Genomic DNA, 13,024 nt, shown 5'->3' with positions numbered 1-13,024 from the left:
CCTGTGTGATCAGCATTTAGGGACCTGAAGAGGCAACACTGTGAGCATAGTGAGACATCTCAAAACTAGAGAAAAAAAGAAAAGGAAGAGAAAGACAGCGAGAGAAAGTCAGACAGAAGGGGGTATTTGTTCAGGAAAACATACAGTTTAGTGTTTTAAATATGTATTACATTTTACTTATTTATTCATTTCTCTCTCTCTCTCTCTCTCTCTCTCTCTCTCTCTCTCTCTCTCACACACACACACACACACACACACACACACACACACACACACACACCATGGCCCTCAGTGGAGGTCAGAGGACAAGTTATGGGAATCAGCTCTCTCATTTCACTACCTGGGACCTTCATCTGCTGAGCCATCTCACCCAACCAAATCCCAATTTCCATGGCTCGCCCAATATTTTTCATTCCTTTTCCCTCCTCCACATCTGTGGATTTCAAACACTACCCAAAGCAGTTGTCTATGTAATGGGAAACTTTCCAGCAAGGACAGCATCACTGCGCCATAGGCTCCAGCCCACTTCGAGGAAGGAACACCCAGGCATACCCATGTATACCCAATGTTGTCCTTTCCCGGAGATTTGGAAATCCAATCATTCTAACTTCTTGTTGTTTCCCCTCTGAACCATGGGGGTTTTGTACAAATGAAAGTTTCAGGACCCCATCATGCCTTGATACCTTCAGGCTCAAAGCCAAACAGTATCCAACAAAAAATTCCCACACTTGGCCTGAAGAGATGGCTCAGAGGTTAAGAATACTGGCTTCTCTTCCGGAGGACCCTGATCAATTCCCAGGACCCACATGGCAACCCACAGTCATCTATAACTATAGTCCCAGGGAATTGTACACCCTCTTCTGAGCTCTGAAAGCACCAAGTACATATGTGATACACAAACACACATGCAGGCAAAACATCCACACACATAAAAAGAAATAAAAATTAAATTCTCATAATTGACTCTCATATCCAGTCTGACACACACGAACGTTGAAGTTATTCTTTCTGTTTGGTAGCTTGGTAAAAATGTAAATACTCTTTTCATATCATGTATGAGAGCTTCGAGAGACATGTACACTATTTTTAAAAATTGTACAGATTTCAGCAGTTTAATGCTCTCTTCAGTCTAGGTTTTAAATGTTTATTATTATCATTATTATTATTAGTGTGTGTGTGCATGTGTGCCACAGCACATACATGGAGGTTAAAGGATAACTTGGACTCAGGTTATCAGATTTGGCATCAAGTACCTTTATCTGCTGAGCCATTTCACTGGCCTCAAACAAGGTTGCTTTTTTTTTTTTTTTTTTTTTTTTTTTTGAAGAAAGTGTTTCTCTGTGTAACAGTCCTGCTGTGCTGGAACTTGATCTGTAGACCAGGCTGGCCTCGAACTCACAGAGAACTGCCTGCTTCTGTCTCCCAAGTGCTGGCATTAAAGGCGTGCGCCACCACAGCCTGTCTTTCAAACTAGGTTGTAACAGAGAGATATTGTGCCACAGTGCTGTAATCCCAGCATCCAGTAAACAGAGGCAGTTGTATCACAGATTTGAGACCAGTCTGTTCTACATAGTGAGTTCTAAGTCTTCTTTTTTCCAAAAGAAGGGTTGGGGAAAAGTATCCTAAAATAACCACATATAAAACCTTCCTCTTAAAAAGTACAGAGACAGCCAGCCAAACTAGTGGAAACCCATGAACCTGCAATAGCTGAAGAGCCCCCATGGTACTGGACTAGGCCCTCTGGATAAGTGAGACAGTTGATTATTAGCTTGAACTGTTTAGGAGGCCCCCAGGCAGTGAGACCAGAACCTCTCCCTAGTGCATGAGCTGGCTTTTTGGAACCTAGTGCCTATGGTGAGACACTTTGTGCTGCCTTGGTGCAGGGAGGAGGGGCTTGGACCTGCCTCAACTGAATCTACTAGGCTCTGCTGACTCCCCATGGGAGACCTTGCCTTGGAGGAGGTGGGAACAGGGGGTGGGTTGGGGGGAAAAGCTGGGGGGTGGGAGGAGGGAAGACAGAGGAATCTGTGGTTGATATGTAAAATGAATAGAAAATCTTTTAATAAAAAAGGAGGAAAAAAACTTCCTCTTAAAGTGCATTTCAAATTTCCACAAGGCAGAGATCAGAAATACATCATCCTAATATAAGGAAATTAATTTTTCATTGTTTAGAAACTAACCATCTTATATTTGTCAGTAACAAGTGATTTGCAGGTATTAGTTTGGACTGAAAAGTTACAAACACAAAGTCAGGAGACTTGGTAATTATACTGTCGGCTTATAATTCTGAACGTGCTCTTGTCCTCTAAAATTGTTTTACACTGAAGAACACAGGCTGGGAAACACTCAACAACAGTAATTGTCATCTTCAAATTATTCAAACAGAAGGCAGGAAGTATTTGACTAGGAATAACGAACTTTTACATATTAAATTTAGATGTATATAACCTGGAAATTTTCCAAAGCGAAGTAATCAGAACTTTGGAGATCCTAATCTGAAAGTGATTGAGAATCAAAATTTTAAGCCATCGTTTGAACTGCAAGTACTTAGGAAAGAGGACAAAGAAGGAAGAACCAAGAAATAATTAATTACCTAAGAACAAAAGATTTGCAAGCTGGCAGGATGGCTCACCAGGTAAACAAACATACTAACAAGCCTGACAACCTGAGCTCCTGACAATCCCCAGGAGCTGCATGGCTAAGGAATTCCTGCAAGTTGTTCTCTGACATCCATATATGAGCTATGGCATGCACGCACGCACGTGAGAGAGAGAGAGAGAGAGAGCGCGCGCGCGCGCACACACACACACACACACACACACACACACACGGGGGGGGGGCGCCCGTGCATGCACACCCACATGCCACATGCTAAATAAATAAATCATAAATAAATGTTAAAAAAGAATAAAAGTGAAGTACTTCCCTTGAAACAGACGGGAAGATTATTATTTAACCAAGGAGGAAAATTACTATAAATATATACAAAACAGAGGAGCAGAACTTGTTTTGAATTGTTTTCAAAGAACAAACATTTGCCTCATGGAGCATTGTACCTAATATTGGGAATGCTGTGGGCACAAGCGGATCTGTTGGAGATTTTTTTTTCCTTCAGGAACATGTTTATTGTGTTTGAGATGATACATCATTGGTCTCTGAGCGACAATGGGTAAAAGGAAATACTCCTATTACAAACTGACAAAAGCAAAACATTTTCACAATAGCATGAACCACATACTCAGAAACAAATCTGGGCTTAATACAAATGATGTGATTCCTAGTCATCTACAGCTACTTTTATAACTTCATACAGATAATGAAGTAGGCTAAAATGCACTATAATATTTGGTAGACTTCAGGACCAGTATCCTTAGTACATCACAAAATACATTTTGATATCCCAAAGATGCAAAACTTCCAAGTAGGCATTTTAAACGTAATTAATCTACAATTACGAAGTTCTACTCTTGATAGCATTTATCTCCCAAAGGATAAAGGCAGAGAGTAGAAAGAGATACACAGAAGTCTGTATTGGGGCATAAAGATCTGCACTATCATGGGAAGAGGCCTTCTGCTCCTTTACACTGCATACAAACATGAGAATTATGTTGTGTATCTCTTGGTCCACTGTCTATCCTGTCGTGTTCTGCTCTATTGGTCAAATACTGAGTGGCTATGCTTCCAACCAGAGGATCCGCAGGGTTGCAGTCTGTCAAAAGGGAACAAATACAGAGCAAAACCTTTGAAATAGTCAAAGCAGGACTCCAGTTGTCTTTTAGAATATCCAGGCAGATGATTCCCTGACTGTTGATGGGGCAGTGATAGATTCTGGTGCGGACCGTAACCTTTGGTGGCTTAAATGGATAATCTGAAGAAAACGTGATATCGGGGGGGGGGGGAATCACCTTCATATAAAGAACCTGGTGGACCTCCATTCATAAATGTTATCTCCTTTAGGCCCAGGACTGCAGTTGGGAGGAGGATCAAGGGTAATTTCAGCTGGCTCCTTCTGAATTCTTTTAGCACTAGTGGATAACTTAGCAGTCGTTTTGCTAGAAAATTTAGTGTTTTTCTTCTGCTGGGTGGCAGAAGGTTTTCTTTCTTCCCGTTCCTCAGGCCCTGGAGCTGCAGGGTCTCGCTGCCCACATCTGAACTGCCACTGCTGGGGCTGGGGCTCTCATCAGCAGACCTTTGCCTATCACGGGACATCTTGGGGAAGTTATCTCTGGAAAAACTTCTCGGATGGACGCCCGCCCACGCCCGCCCAGCCTGCTCGTGCGCGGGGGGGGGGGGGGAGGGAGAGGGCTGAGGAGCCTTATGTTGAGGAAATGGAGGCAGCTGGGGGCGGGGGGGGGGGGAGGACGGAAAAAAAGCCGCCGCCGCCGAGGCTCTGGCCGCCGCCGAGGCTCTGGCCCAGGAATGTGGAACTCGGGAGTCGCAGGCGGCCTTGCAGTGTGGCTCTGTGGCGAGAGGGGAGAGCTGCCGGGGCGCTCCTGCCACAGTTAGGGTGAGCGCTCCGCCTGCCTGCGAGCCCTGCAGGGACCGGGAGCCTCCCCACCCACAACCTGCTCGCGCCATTAGCCGTCCACTGCCCGGCTCGGCTGAGCTCGGCTCGGCTCCTCCCGCCTTTGAGGGATTTTTATCCAAACTTTTAGGCCTGGTTCGATTACTTTCACAGCTGTTAAGACCTCAAAGTAAAGTACAGTGCCCAGATGAAGCCCTTAACTGTGCTTCCTGATTGATAATTCAAGCCGGTCTCATTTTAATTGTTGGTAGCCCAGGGCCTTCGGTTGATAGAAGAGGAAAAGTTGGTATTAACTGGCCCATACTGATTGGCTAGGAGTTCTCAAACCTTGAGTGGACAAACCCACTGGAGGAAACTGCTATCTTGATACAAATCTCGTCATAAACCTCTTTTCCCGAAAACAGTGCAAGATATTTCAGGAGGACTTATTTGAGACCTCCGTACTGCCCTTCTCAATTTTTCAAGGTAGTTGGAAGCCAGCAAGAGAATGAGCCCTTACCCCATTATCTCTTTCCTAGCAAATGCGTTTGTAGTTTCTTTTGAGGTACCTTCACACAACATTACCTTAATTTCCCATATGAGACAGATAGATGTTCCCCAGTCTCTTAGGGAAAGGTTGAGAACAGGATTCCAGCCCTATTTTTTCCACGCCACTCTTCCAAGAATTGCATTTTTTTTCCTGCTGAGAGACATCTGATTTAAAGGAAGGATGGGGGAGGGCGCTTTCAGTCACCCTATACCCTCCCTTCATCTTGCACAGGAGACAGCAGGGGGCTGGGACAGTGCAATGACCTGTCTAACCAGAAAAGGCCAGCCTCTCTGTAATCATGTGGTTCCCTGGGGCCAAAGACTGCCCCAAAAGGAGCAGCACACAGCAGCCCAGGTACAGCTCAGTGCTTATCCAGTCTATCTGCCCAGAATGCTGTCTTTAAAAATAGACTGGAATCTCCTCCTCAAGCTTAGGCACCACGCCACTTCACCTCTAGGAAAAGTAAGCAATTTCTCTGGAGGACATGCAGTATCATGGTGTCCATTCACCAGCTCTGAACAACAGCGGTTTGAGAGAGTGATGCAGTTTGTACCCCCTCACAAAAGGCGGAGTGTGCTCTCACTTCCCCAATCCCCTTGGAAAGCTGTTTCTGCCGGCTGGCACCACAACACATATGCAGCAGCCAGCTCTGGACTTGTGTTGAATTAACTTTTTTTTTTTTTTAAGTAGGCAAGTAGTTTGGAAACTGTCATTATACAATTTGTATTCACTTTGTAATGTTATTTATGCTTTGCCTTGATCTATGCCAGGCTTCTCAGATGTCAGTGTGGTGTGGAGCCAGGACTTAAAGTGAAATTGGTCAAAATATAACTTTCAATGGCACCCCAACAGTCTGTACGGCTCCCCATGCAAAGCATAGATCGTAAGGAGACTGGATTCCCAACATTTGCGCGCAAATATTTTTAGACTCCAGGAATGCAAAAAGGTTTCTGAAAGCACACTCTGTTGTGCTTCACAAACAAAGGGACACAAGTGATTGACGAAGTGGCGTACAGACATGGGTAGCAATAAATGATACACCTCGGCCCTTCAGAAACATAGCCACCACAGAAAGCCAGGGCTTTTGAGGAATGCAGTGCTCAAATACAATTTTCCATTTTAGGTCTAAGAATCTTGGATCTTGGTTTAGATAAAATAGAAACTATTAAAAAAAAAAAGTCTATCCAGTTACCCTTGTACACGAGATACAAATAAATAGAGCAGAAGAGATTTTGACAGCCAGAGTAGAAAATCGGATTGTAGTGATCCACCAGAGAACGAAATCCTTGTTTGTGGCTGGGTTTAGGGAGCTCTGTGGTGAATGTCACATGGTTGCTGTCTCTTGGAGGTAGACAGTGCAGGCCAGGGGGGTAGTTCTGGCTATCTGGACTTAACAAAAGAAAGGAAAAACGGGAGCGGCCGCGGAAGCGGCAGCGGTGGAGCAGCCTGCTCCCTTCAAACCGCCCGCTGGCGCCCCCGCCCCGGCCGGCGCCAGGTAGGCGGCCAGCGACCTCGCCCTGCGGCCCCACCGCCGGCCCGGACCTGGCAGCCAACGTGTACAGGGTGGGAGACTGTGTCTACTTTGAAAACTCCTCCAGCAACCCGTACCTGATCCGCAGATTTGAAGAGCTCAATAAGATTCAAAATAAGGGAATGTGGAGGGTGGAGGGGAGGCCAAGGTAGTGTGTTTCTACAGAAGGCCGGATATTTCCAGCAGTCTCATCTCATCGCCCTGGCTGACAAGCATGCAACCCTGTCAGTCTGCTATAGGGCCGGACCGGGGTGGGGGGTGGGGCGGACACCAGCGAGGAAGGGGAAGTGGAGGAAGAGATAGAGAACCCAGAGATGGTGGACCTGCCTGAGAAACTTAAGCATCAGCTGCAGCATCGGGAACTATTCCTCTCTCAGCAGCTGGAGTCACTGCCTGCCACCCACATCAGGGGCAAAGGCAGTGTTACCCTGCTCAATGAGACTGAGTCACTCAAATCCTACCTGGAGCGTGAGGATTTCTTCTTCTATTCTCTAGTCTAAGACTCACAGCAGAAGACCCTCCTAGCTGACAAAGTAGGAAGCCGGTACCAGGCTGACATCACTGACTTGCTGAAAGAAGGTGAGGAGGATGGCTGTGATCAGTCAAAACTGGAGACCAAGGTGTGTGAAGCCCATAATCTGCTTGTGGATAAGCAGACTGACCAGTTCCTTGTAGTGGCCCGCCCCGTGGGCACCTTCGCACGGGCCCTGGATTGAAGCAGCTCCGTGCGGCAGCCTAGCCTGCACATGAGTGCCATAGCAGCCTCCCGAGACATCACCCTGTTTCATGCCATGGACATACTGCACAACAACATCTACGACACTCCAAGGCTATCTCAGCCCTTGTGCCTCAGGGTAGGCTGATGCTCTGCAGGGATGAGATGGAGGAGTGGTCAGCATCAGAAGCCAACCTTTTTGAGGAAGCTCTGGAAAAATACGGGAGAGATTTCACAGACATTTAACAAGATTTTCTCCCATGGAAATCGCTCACCAGCATCACTGCATATTACTACATGTGGAAGATCACCAACAGATACGTCCAGCCGTGTCGCCTCTGCGCATCTTGTTGGACGTATTGGAAGAAATATGGTAGTTTGAAAATGCCAACCCGATTAGATGGAGAGAGGCCGGGACCAAACCGCAATAACGTGAGTCCGCATGGTATCCCAGCCCGGGGCAGTGGGAGCCCCAAGTTTGCCGTGAAGACAAGGCAGGCCTTCTTCCTGCACACTACCAAGTTGACACGCATTGCCTGGCGCTTGTGCCGTGAGCTGCTACGCCCATGGCATGCCGCACGCCACCGTTACGTGCCCATTAACAGCGCAACAATCAAGGCTGAATGCACAGCACGGCTGCCTGAAGCTTCCCAGAGCCCACTGGCGCTGAAGCGGGTAGTGCAGAAGCCCCTGGAGGCTGTGCTCCGGTACCTAGAGACCCATCCCTCCCCCCACCCCCAAGCCTGACCCTGTGAAGAGTTCATCCAGTGTGCTCAGCAGTCTGGCCCCTGCCAAGTCAGCCCTTGTTATCAACAATGGCTCCCCCACCATCTTGGGCTAGAGGAGCTATGAGCAACACAATGGGGTGGGTAAATGGCAACAGGAAGAAGCGCCTCTTGATACCCAGTAGGGGTCTGGCAAACCATGGACAGAGCAGGCACAAGGGATCAAGTCGAAATCTCCTGCTCAATGGGAAGTCCTACCCCACCAAAGTGTGCCTAATCCTTGGTGGCTCCCTGCCTCCCGTCAAGCGGCGGCGAATGAACTCGATTGACGCCACAGACGACGTATTTTGGCCACTGAGGAGACCCTAAGCCTAACCCTGAGGAAAAACCGCAAGCTGCTCTCGTCCTCAGAAACCAAGCATGCTGCCCGCCGGCCCTACAAGCCTATATTGCCCTGCGCCAGAGCCAGCCAGGCCTTGCCGCTGCGGACACTCCTACCTGCACCAGTCAATGATGAGCCCATTGTTATTGAGGACTAGGTGGCCACCCACAGTGTGGCCTGCCTGGGCCCCTCCATCAGCCCCCCCCCCTGAGTATCCAGAGAGGCCTGCAGAGGCCAAGCGGCCTCCCCCACCCAGACTGCTGCCCACCCCACCCTCTGACTCTATAGCGCCCCAAGTCCCGCCTTCACAAGCAGAGACACTGCTCCTCTGGTGGACGTGCGGGGGAAGAAGTGTGGTCGAACTTATTCCAAGACACCAAGGAGTCTTTTTTAGCTTTGTGTTTACTTTCTGGCTGGAGCAGAGATGAGGAACGCCCGGGCCCTGTGCTACATACAGGGCTTCTCACCCCGGGATGGGCTCTAAGGTTTTGTTGTGTTCTGTTGAAGGTGCCATTTTAGATTTTATTTTTATTACTTTTTTTGTAGATGAACTTGAGCTCTGTAACTTACACCTGGAATGTTAGAATTGGTGCGGCCAGCAGCGGCTAAGCTGCCTGGCGGGGTTGGTCCCTTGTCTTTTCAAGTAATTTTCATATTAAACAAAAACAAAGAAAAAAAACCTCATAAAAAGGAAAAAAAAAAGAAAAATGACTCAGGTTCATATACAGACCAATCCTTAGTGCGTCATACTCCAGACCCTATCAGAAGGTGGCTCTAAGGTGATATAAATGTACAAGACTGCTATGTTATTTGTAATCCACCACTGATTAAGCTGTCATCATGTGGTGTGTAACGTAATATCCGACACCATTTAGACAGGAGTTAGCTCACTTGTCAAGAACACACGCTCATCTGGATTGTACACGTATTATTATTTTTAAAGAAAAGCGCACCAGGAGATCCTGTTGTTCTCTCTCTCTCTCTCTCTCTCTCTCTCTCTTCTCTCTCTCTCTCTCTCTCTTCTCACACACACACACACACACACACACACACACACACACACGCACACCATGGCACTCAGTGGAGGTCAGAGGACAAGTTGTGGGAATCAGCTCTCTCATTTCACTACCTGGGATCTTCATCTGCTCATTTCTGACCCACATTTTGCTTGTGCTATTCTGTCCTTATTCTTCCTCTAGCTGAATTATTCAGGGAGTGCCTGTTTGCAGCCTGTCCTTTCTTTCACACTCCCCTCCTCCTTTTTTCATTTATCAAGCTCACTTACCCAGGCAGAAATTTTCCTTTCTCCCATCTTGCCAGAAAGACACTGAAATTACAGATGTGAAGCTAAGAGAGTCTTCCTAATTTAAGTTAGTTAAGAGTAAGAATAATATATCTCTTTTAGATGTTTGCTAAGTTAGAAAAAGTACTAGAGTAGTCCTATAAAATGTAAGTTTATTATGTAGGCTTGAATGATAGAATATAGATTAAATAGGTCATAGGTTTAATATAAAATGAGTAAGAAAAATGTAGGTTTAGAATATATAGGCCTTAGGTTTAAGGATATGGTGAAAAAAGTAATTTAGAGTACGTTTTCCCAACCTTGGACCCAGACAGCAATGTCCACGGTGGACTGTGTGAACGTGGCAGTTCCAGAAAGCCACCAAGAACAACAAGAAACAGCTCCAAAGACAGCCAGCTTCAGAGAATAGCAGCCACAGGGTCTTGAAAGCTGAAATCCTCAAGGCATCAATGCCGTGCAGATGGCAGATGCACGAGGGTCTACAAGCTTTCTACTGAAAGAAAGCCGCGGTGAAAACATGAACAAGCTAAGCTACGAGAGAGACTAATGACAAGCAACAGTTTGGAAAGCCCTGCAGAAATGCTGCGCTGCGGGAAAGGTGAACAGCAAGATTCTGCAACCTTTGAGACGCTACACTTCGAGAAAGGTGAATGGCAGAGAAAGCCCAGCGATTTGCGTCGCCTCCGAAAGATGAACAAGGAGCAGAGCAGCAATGAACAACAGAGACTGCAGAGACCAAACTGCTTCCAGGACGGAAAAGCGGTGTCAGTGCTGGACAAATAGCTGAGACACACGGGAACTACTGGATGCTCCAGCTTGAACAGCCAAACCAAAACTGTAAAAACTGCGAGCCACGCGGGAACTGCTGCGCGCTCCAGGCTGAACAGCCAAACCAAAACTGCAAAAACTGCGAGAAACACGGGAACTGCTGCGTGCTCCAGGCTGAACACCCAAACCAAAACTGAAAAAACTGCGAGAAACACGGGAACTGCTGGGCGCTCCAGGCTGAACACCCAAACCAAAACTGAAAAAACTGCGAGAAACACGGGAACTGCTGCGTGCTCCAGGCTGAACACCAAACCAAAACTGCAAAAACTGCGAGAAACACGGGAACTGCTGCGTGCTCCAGGCTGAACACCAAACCAAAACTGAAAAAACTGCGAGAAACACGGGAACTGCTGGGCGCTCCAGGTTGAACAGCCAAACCAAAACTGCAAAAACTGTGAGAAACACGGGAACTGCTGGGCGCTCCAGGCTGAACACCCAAACCAAAACTGAAAAAACTGCGAGAAACACGGGAACTGCTGGGCGCTCCAGGCTGAACACCCAAACCAAAACTGAAAAAACTGCGAGAAACACGGGAACTGCTGGGCGCTCCAGGCTGAACAGCCAAACCAAAACTGCAAAAACTGCGAGAAACACGGGAACTGCTGGGCGCTCCAGGCTGAACAGCCCAAACCAAAACTGAAAAAACTGCGAGAAACACGGAACTGCTGGCGCTCCAGGCTGAACAGCCAAACCAAAACTGAAAAAACTGCGAGAAACACGGGAACTGCTGGGCGCTCCAGGCTGAACACCCAAACCAAAACTGAAAAAACTGCGAGAAACACGGGAACTGCTGCGTGCTCCAGGCTGAACACCCAAACCAAAACTGAAAAAACTGCGAGAAACACGGGAACTGCTGGGCGCTCCAGGCTGAACAGCAAAAAAACAAAAAACTGCGAGAAACACGGGAACTGCTGGGCGCTCCAGGCTGAACAGCAAAACAAAAACTGCTGACCTCTACGGAGGATTCCAGACCAGGTTTGCTGAGCACTTGGACTGTCAGCGGTGCAGGTAATGGATCTTTCCTCCGAAAGCTGGGGTTGCTGTGGGAAGGCCACATTTTCAGCTCATTTTCAGCTCACAGCAGCTGAAGGAGCCTTGAGCCTGTGTGGCTCTAGCCTGGTCCGGGACTGGTTCGGGAAGGCTACAGACTGCAAAGCACAGCGGTAGCTGAAATCGGAGGTTTCAGGGAGACTTGCTTGAACTCAAAAGTTTTGGTTGTGGGACTTCTATTTGGAACTGTTTGCTTCAGAGTCATTACTCTGATAGCTATACACAGACTTAAGGGCAGCTGACAAGCCAGGCCCTGACTATGAGCACTCAAGGGAACTTTTAGAAATGCTACCAGAACTCTTTTTGAACTTTTGAACTTAAAAAATAAAATAGACAGTAATGATTTCATTACAATGGGGCAGTTTGAATTTACTTATGCATCTATACTCTATCAACAGTGATGACTTATGAACTGCTTGTGGAACTGTTTATGTGAAAACGGAACTGTTTAAATAGAGTTTTTCTTTTAAGCAAAGGGAATGTTAGTATTATTCAGTATATTTAATTTAAAAAATATTTTCGTGTTACTTGAGTGAATTAATGTTATGTTTTGTATAGTTCTAAATTGCAGGTTGAGAGTAGGCTTGTAGAAATTATTATGTGAACCTATTGATATTGATGCACCATGGTTTAGTGAAGTTAAGAAAGTATTTAAGTTTAAGATGTATACATCAGAAGTTTATCCTATGTTTTATTAGCAAGAAATATTGCATTTGCTTTAAGATGTAAGATTGAGAAAATTGTAACTATGCATAGCAATATTTATATTAGAATTACGTTAACCTGTTTGTCTTTAAGTTTGATGCACTTGCATCAAGAATTTTTTCTTTTAAAATATAAAGAAGAGGGAACTGTTGGAGCCCACTAAGTTTCCTGGTGGCTGTACCCGGCAGGACTGCACGGGAGGTTGATTGGACCACAGGCTTGGGTACCAGGTGAGGGTATAACTAGCAAGGGGAGGCATTGTTATAAACAGCCCTTTGGAATAAAGCCCTGGGCCGGTGGATAAGGATCCAGGCCCACCCGAGTCTATCCTGCGTTTTCTCTGTTTCTCCCTCCATATTTCTAAGTCTCTTATCCCTCAATCCTCAAGAGTTCCTGGGGTAAATAAGTGTGGGGGCTGGTCCCCCACACCCCATTATACCTATAACTAACAATAATAATGATACTGGTAACAATTTTTTCTGAAGGCTTACAATATTCCAAATACTGTACTAGGAAGTTTGCATGAATTATGATTACCACTGTTTTGTGACTGGGGAAACTAAGATTCCAAGAGGTTAAATAAATGGACCAAACCACAGCGGAGACAAGTGACTCTGATAGACCCTAAACCAGACTTTGTCACCTCGATTTATACATAATCTTTGAATCAAGCATTTCATTCAGTTTGCTAGACTTCTTAAATTTGAGAGGAAAATGGACTCATGAATGTT

The 13,024-nt window shown here is 46.4% G+C and overlaps 2 pseudogenes; one reads left to right on the top strand and one right to left on the bottom strand.

Annotated features, from left to right (window-relative positions):
* Positions 1-3,603: 3,603 nt before the first annotated feature.
* Positions 3,604-4,209, bottom strand: LOC114681990 (annotated as a pseudogene).
* A 1,143-nt stretch (positions 4,210-5,352) lies between these two features.
* On the top strand, positions 5,353-8,564 carry LOC114681968 (annotated as a pseudogene).
* The last annotated feature ends 4,460 nt before the right edge of the window (positions 8,565-13,024 follow it).

Source organism: Peromyscus leucopus, chromosome X (genome assembly GCF_004664715.2).
Source record: "Peromyscus leucopus breed LL Stock chromosome X, UCI_PerLeu_2.1, whole genome shotgun sequence".
NCBI classification, from domain to species: domain Eukaryota; kingdom Metazoa; phylum Chordata; class Mammalia; order Rodentia; family Cricetidae; genus Peromyscus; species Peromyscus leucopus.
This window is presented reverse-complemented; position numbering and strand designations above follow the sequence as displayed.